The sequence below is a fragment of the Misgurnus anguillicaudatus genome, chromosome 20, assembly GCF_027580225.2.
Source record: "Misgurnus anguillicaudatus chromosome 20, ASM2758022v2, whole genome shotgun sequence".
NCBI lineage: Eukaryota > Metazoa > Chordata > Actinopteri > Cypriniformes > Cobitidae > Misgurnus > Misgurnus anguillicaudatus.
This window is the reverse complement of record NC_073356.2, coordinates 19598247-19605597: the sequence shown is the minus strand read 5'-3', so window position 1 is coordinate 19605597 and position 7351 is coordinate 19598247. Positions and strand designations below refer to the sequence as shown.

Genomic DNA, 7351 nt, shown 5'->3' with positions numbered 1-7351 from the left:
TAGGCAGCACTTCCTTTGTACCACGTCTGTTTCTGCTGACCTCATGTCTGCAGACAGGGTCGAGGGTAGGGGTGGGTCGGGAGTGGGTAATTCACAAAAAACATGACTGGCAAGCAAGACCCCGAAGCCTGTTCCTGAAGCCCCAAGTTCATCATAGCTCCATGCAGACTGTATAATTGTCTTCTCCTCTCTAAAGGATCAAGCGTGTCAGTCTTTATAAAGAGGGCAGAAAGCAAATCGCTGTGAAAGAACGCTGCTCGCTGTAGCAATGCAGCCGTCACTCAACAGGAGGCTGTGAGCCATGTCATCTCAATCACACAGCAGCTACCGTGCTCCTGATCTCTGTACAGCTACCTAACGTACGTGTAGACATCATTCAAGGGTCTGTGAGAACACTTAGTGAAACATGTGAAAAACATCTGTTGAGAGATAAATGTTTTGTGAAATAAAGTTACCTGTTATTGGTCTTTAACAGGGGTCCGCAACAACTAAGGTGTCAACGGTAGTATTGCAGGAAGCGATACTTGGAATAAAAAAAATCAAAAGAAAATGCACATTTAAGCGAAGCCAAAGCTAAATGTACCTCTTACATTTAAATTTAATGAGTAAAACGAAATGTACAAGTATATTGTACAGTACATTAGTGCTGCTCATTTTAATAGTTTTGAAATATACAGTCTGCACAAGTACGTAAATGCCTTAATATAATACTATGCATCTAATTATAGGCCAGGATTAAAATGTCTTACAAAAGTCTTATACAACATGTAATGGGGGTCCATGCTGTGTCTTTTTGTCCCTCAAAGGGTCCCTGACCTCAAAAGGCTGAGGTCCCCTATAGTTCAAAGCATTTTTTCAGTGGTTTTCAAAGTGTGAGGTGTATAGTAAGAGGCTACAGATGTGTATTAATGGACTTTTTTATAGTAATCCTCTTAATAATCATGTTTCTTGCATGTAATCTTTTTTTAAAGTGTTCCACAGTGATGGTATCAAGTTTAATCTAGGTACTTTGATATAAGCAATGATACTGAATGATCATCATCTCCATAACATGGTCTTCACATGGTACACTGTCAAAAAAAGTGGTCACGATCAGTGGCGGCTCGTGACTGCTCATCCGAGGGGCGCTAACTCAAAATAAGTGTTGGGAGGGTCATGTGTGTTGCATGCATTTTCAAAATATGTGTTTGTTGCATGTGCACCACGTGTTTTGTCAAAATAAGTGCCTGCTGCACACGTGTCAAAAATGATGAAAGAGACACTCACGTTCACAAAATACACGCAAGACACCAGTGTTGGGGTAACGCATTACAAGTAACATGCATTACGTAATAATATTACTTTTCTGAAGTAACGAGTAAAGTAACGCATTACTTTATAAATGTACATATTAATATTTGATTTACTTTTTTTAAAAAAAGTATTGTGAGTTACTTTTCAGTTGAAATAATTTGATGTAAAAAAAACAATGTACTGCATTAAACTGAACCTATTAACGTAGATTTACGTAGTCTATGCGTGCAAGCCTGAGCGGAAACCTATTCAGTCAGAAAGGAAGATGGCATGCCAGAGCTTGACAAGTAAAAAAAAGTAGCGCAAAAGTAACTTAAAAGTAATGTAAGCATTACTTTCCATGAAAAGTAACTAAGTAACGCAATTAGTTACTTTTTTGGGGAGTACATTTAAAAGTTACTTTCCCCAACACTGCAAGACACTTCCTTAACAGTAAACTCGGATTTCGCATGAGATTATGCGAGTATCTGGCAAACGTAAGTATCTCTTTTATCATAAACCCTTTAGACGCGTCTGCAGCAGGCACTTATTTTGACAAAACACGTGATGCACATAGATTACTGGACGCGCAGAACACATACTTTGAAATTATGAACCACACACATGATGGGCTACATACATGTTGTGACGAACTTTGCATCAAGCACCCTCGAATAAGGAAGTCACCGGCCGCCACTGGTCAAAATATGTCCCCAAGCTGTCACTTTGGCTATTCCCTTTACAAAAAAATTATAGCTTTACATCTAAAGTGTTCATACTGTATTATGAGTATCTCAAAGGTATATATTGGTACCAAATGTATACATATTCGTACCTAACTGTAGGACTATTTTAAAGAGTTCTGCCCTTCAAGTGACAGCTGGGGTAAAAATTTTGCCTTTTTTTCTCACAGTGTACTCATTCATAGAACGCCACAATAATACCACGGATCCATGTCCAAAATAATCACATGAACATGGTCGTCCTTTTGCAAGATGTGCCACGCTATGCAAATATGCTCACCAGAAACAGACAGATAAAATGAGTCAGACAGACAAAATGAGACAGCAACAAGATGATATGAGAGAAAGTGAGCGAATGAACATACTGAGCTGTGTCCCGTGGGCAACCTAAACACGTTTAGATCAGAAGCGTCCGCACTGCCTGCTGCTCCAGTGATTAGCTCCTCCATCTGGCCCTCCTGCATCTGGCCTGGGCAGGCACGCAGGACAGACAGGCAGTCAGCCCAGAGCAGACTGCAAGATGGATCTCTGAGCTGGAGGTTATTCCTGCAAGCTGGCAAAGTGACAGGGAGTTTACAGGCTCAAACCTGACAGGCCAGAAGTTATTAAAAATCAGTGTCTTCCAGCAAAGTTGTACTTTTCGTGGTCAGTGGAAAAAGGTGCCAAAGTGGTATGAAGTCCGGAATGAAACGGCTGTTAATTTCTATTCGAAGTGTAGCTGGACTTATCAAGCAAGCTCCCTTAATGTTTTTTTTTTTTTTTTTTTTTTTTGCTGGCTTAATTAAATTTGAATTAAATTATTATGCTTACACTAAAATGATGTTCAGCTAGGTACGTTGCTAAGCAATGACCAGATCCAGACACAATCTACTAACATGTTTCACATTTTCGGATGTTATGAGGGCTCAAATCTGCATAATGGATTTAAACTGCGAAAACTCAGTTAAAGTGATTTTTGTGATTTACTTTACTAAAATCCTCACACATAATGTAAAGAGCATTCTGTGAAAATATAACATAGATATCTTTAGTACACTCTCAGAAATTAAGATATGTAATAATTGAAATGGGAAGGTTTAAATAAAGTTAGATAGTACGCGAGATATCACGTGAAAAGGGGAGGAGTCAGGGGGTGAGAAAGAAAAGAGAAAATGTGAAGAGAGAAGTGCACAATGTAATTTGGTGGAACGATGTCGAGTCATAGTTCAGAGAAATGTTGAAATAATTGCTGAGTTCTGAGCACTGAAGATTTGTCCTGACTCCTCTATCAAGTGACCACGACAGATACAGAAAATAGCCAAGAACGCATGCATAATACTCGGTAAGCACGAATTCCTCAAGACCCGCAAATCCGAGTATTACAGGTACATGAAGGTACAAAAGATGTCACTGGGGTGGTACCTTTTCAAAAAGTACACTTTTGTAGCTTAAGGTGCATATTGGTACCTAAAAATGAACACATTGGTACCTTAGAGGTACATATTGGTTCCTCAAAGGTACACATCTGTACTAAAATGGTACATACAGTATCAGGACCTTTTTAAAAGGTACCGCCCTAGTGACAACATTTGTGCCTTTATTTCTGAGAGTGTACTGACTGAGTAAGGCCATGCCAAAGATTGAAATCAATGTGAAATCAATGATTGAAATCAAACTTTGATGTCCCTAATCTCATAATTAGATTATGAGACTTTAGTACAAACGTATGGTTTGATTTGTAAGGGTCGCAGATTTTCTAATCAAGTATTTCTAATCAAAAATACACACAATCAAGGGCTCTATCATACACCCGGCGCAATGCGCAACGCAAGTGTCTTTTGCTAGTTTCAACCCAGCACAATGATCATTTTCACGTTTAGCCCCACAATGTTTAAATAGCAAATGCATTTGCTCCCAATTTTGCGCCCATGGGCGTTCTGGTCTGAAAACAAGGTGTGTTCAGGCGCATTGTTGGCAAGTTGCTCTTTTGAGGCAACTAAAATTGACTACGCCATTGACCAACAAAAACCTGGTCTAAAGTCAATGGAGCATTATTGTTTTTGTTATTTAATGAGCGCGTTAGTAATATGCGCCTATAAACGAGACAACAATGTTCGTTTGCTTATTACATGGATGCGCAGCAGCACATAAATGTTTTACAATATGAAAACTCAAAGGATTCAAATGTAAGATTATTATTGAGTCTCTTGGACATAAATGAGGATCGATTATTAGACGTTAGAAGACGTAAAGAGCAGCTTCACCTGTAGCCTGATAAGTAAATAATTTTTTTGCTTTAAACAACAAATATTGCATCTATTTTTAAATGTTTTTTTTTAATGCTACCCCAGGGATTTATTGTATATGATGACTTTGTACCTTTGGATATGGTGAGATGAGAAACATTTTTAAGTAATGCCTTTCACAGCGCTGTCCGAGTGCTGAAGGCTCTCCACACGTTTATAAATTCTTTATCTCCTGTTTGTTACAAATAAGAATTTTTAGACTACAAACCTTTTCTTGCAATCTTGCATATTTGTAAATTGTTTTTTAAGATAACACTGATCATGTATCCATTCATTTACAGCAATTAAAAGGCTGCTAATTTTACTTCCATGACTGAAAGAAAACGACTTATAAAGGTTTTAATACCAAAATAATAACACCAAATGAAACAACGCAATTTCAATCTTAAACTGGTGGTCTACTTCCTCCGCTCACTTTTTCTGTTTACAAATTTCGCCATCTAAATAGGAAATGGCACGGCGCCAGCGCAACTGGCTTTTAAAGGGGATGAGAGCTGAGACTCTCATTGATTTATTGCACGTTACGCCCGAAACACACCCATTACTCATTACAAGAATAGGAACAACCCTTTTAGGCAGTGTGCTTGGCGCACAAACCATTTTTCACGTCGTTAAATTAGCAAAAGTGGCTTCGGACACACCTGTTTAGACCGTGTGCCGTGCGCTTCAGACAATGCGCTTAGATCGTTAAAATAGGGCTCTAAATTTTTATTAAATAGCATACATTGGTCATGGGTTCTGTGGGACTTTACACATGGCAGGTGTGGCCCTCGCAATGCCAAATTTTATGTAAAAAATATACAGATAAAATGCACTTCAGTAAGGGAATAAAAAAGCATTTCGCTCCTAGCTGGTCGATATGAAGCATAAGGATAGAGAAACTGCAGTGCGATCACATCATGCCTCCTGGAATCAATGCACCACAGCACGCTTACAAAAAAAGAGATATTTTACCATAAATGCGATAAAATGTGCCTCCAACAGCATGCCTCCTGGGAAATGTGTTTGATTTCATCTACTGATGATTTCGGACGGCAGCTCTGGCTGTACCGACAACTGACACCTGAAAGAATGAAACAATTATTTGGTATATAGGTAACATTTCATTTTATCGTCAAAGCAAACACATTTCTCATCAACACAAAGCAGACACTTCATTTCTTGCGGTGAGGGAGGAAAATTTTTACATTTATGGATTTGGCAGACACTCATACACTCTAAAAATGCTATCAATACAATATATACTTTCATTTAACTTAACAACTTAAGTTACACAATTAAAAAATATATATGTTAACTTATCACAAGTTAAAACTTGCATAACCAAGTTGTTTTAACTGCATTTTTTACAGTTTATATACATTTATCTGGATGCACATTTTATATGTGAAGTATATGTAATTGAACCAATATGACAATGGCTAAACTAACACAAAATCAAAAAAAAAAATTCAGTCCTTTCAAGTTTTGTATTTATTCAAATTCTATTTGTTTCTTTCACTCGCTTTTTATCATTTATTGTTATTCCGAGTTGTGCAACGCAACATCGATATCTCTCTCTCTCGCGCGCGCATCCCCCCAAATCACACACACATGAGTACACACGCTTTCACAGATAAAACATTCTTTTGGAGAGTGAACATGAGAGGAAGGAAGAAATATGACATGCAGTGATCACTCTGAAGCGTTACCAGTCATTACTCTGCGCTGTCACTGGTGGAAGAGAAATCAACGCGCCGGCTCTTCTTTTCCTTTCCCTCGTCTCCAGCGATGCCTGTAGTAGCGCTTCACTAGACTGTATCCAGCACAGGACACCTTCTCTCCCCCACTGTCAAAGACGCACGTACAGACATACATTATTTTCCTTAACGTGCTCATATTTTTTCATCTTGCACAAACATAAACAGAAATGTACGGATTCTACAGTAAATTAATTTATGATGGTTGGCAGGTTGTGCGAATAGGTGGAATACAGGAAGGAGTGTTCGGACCTCACCTTCTCACTTTATGACCTTGGGGTCCTTATGCGATTTATTGCCAGAAATGAAAAATTGATGGCTGGGTTCGACAAACTGCGCTCCACTGGTGTAGTAGCCATTTAGCAGATGCTTTTATCCAGAGCGACTTAAGTGCTTAGCTCAAGGGCACAATGGTTGTAGTTCATGAGTTGCTCCTTATTGGGCTTGAACAAGCAACCATCTGGTTGCTAACGCTAAGCTTTAGCCACTTAGGAATAGGGTCTTATTTTCTATACTTGCAAAATGTTGGAGTCTAATAAGGATTTTATGATGGTGGTATTGAGCCATAATATAATATTTTCTTAAAGGTACAGTTTACCTGTTAATAATAAAAAAAATCTTCCTTCATTTGATTGCAAACCAAAATTAATTTCTCTCTTCTGGAACACAAAATGGGAATTTTTAGCTTTGATGCACCAATTTTCATAACCCAGACCTTTTATTTACCTACACCTTTGGTGTAAGATAAGATGAAGAGTTTGGTTCCAAAACCCAATAAATCCATTTTGGCTAATTTCAGTAAAAACGTGTTTATTCTATACCAAGAAAATGACAAGAAGAAAATCACTATTTTCTGTTACAAACTTTCAAATAGCATCTTTAAGTTACAAAATCATAAAAAATTTAAATCCATAATTTGATTTTCAAAGATGTATTATAAAAACTGATCTTTTTTCCACAAAATGCAATAAATTCATTACGGAAGTTTTTTTTTCAAAATGCTATAAATCTATTGAATCAATATATAAATGTGCATTCATCTTTGCCATGTTATAATCATTTTGTTGACTAGTGCTATACACTGATTAGACATTAATGGCATTAATCAAAACACTTACTTAGTCATATTAAGAACACTGTCATTGCTGCGGTTACGTCGTTGCTGAACTATTTTTCACAGCGATCAGCTGTAAATGTTTTGGTCCTGCTCGATTTTCGTTGGCTTCGCATTAAATAACGGAAAGTTTTTTAAAAGATCCCCTGGGGTCAGTGTGTTAGCATGAGAGAAGCTTGATGCTGTTGGGAGAACAAT

The 7351-nt window shown here is 37.8% G+C and overlaps 1 long non-coding RNA gene across 1 annotated transcript; it reads right to left on the bottom strand.

Annotated features, from left to right (window-relative positions):
- Nucleotides 1-2203: 2203 nt before the first annotated feature.
- LOC129455874 (uncharacterized) lies at nt 2204-6487 on the bottom strand. Its single transcript, XR_012359565.1, has 3 exons — nt 5992-6487; nt 5255-5363; nt 2204-2568 (listed from the first exon to the last, which is right to left on the bottom strand). It is a non-coding gene; the product is annotated as an uncharacterized lncRNA (long non-coding RNA).
- Between the last annotated feature and the right edge of the window lie 864 nt (nt 6488-7351).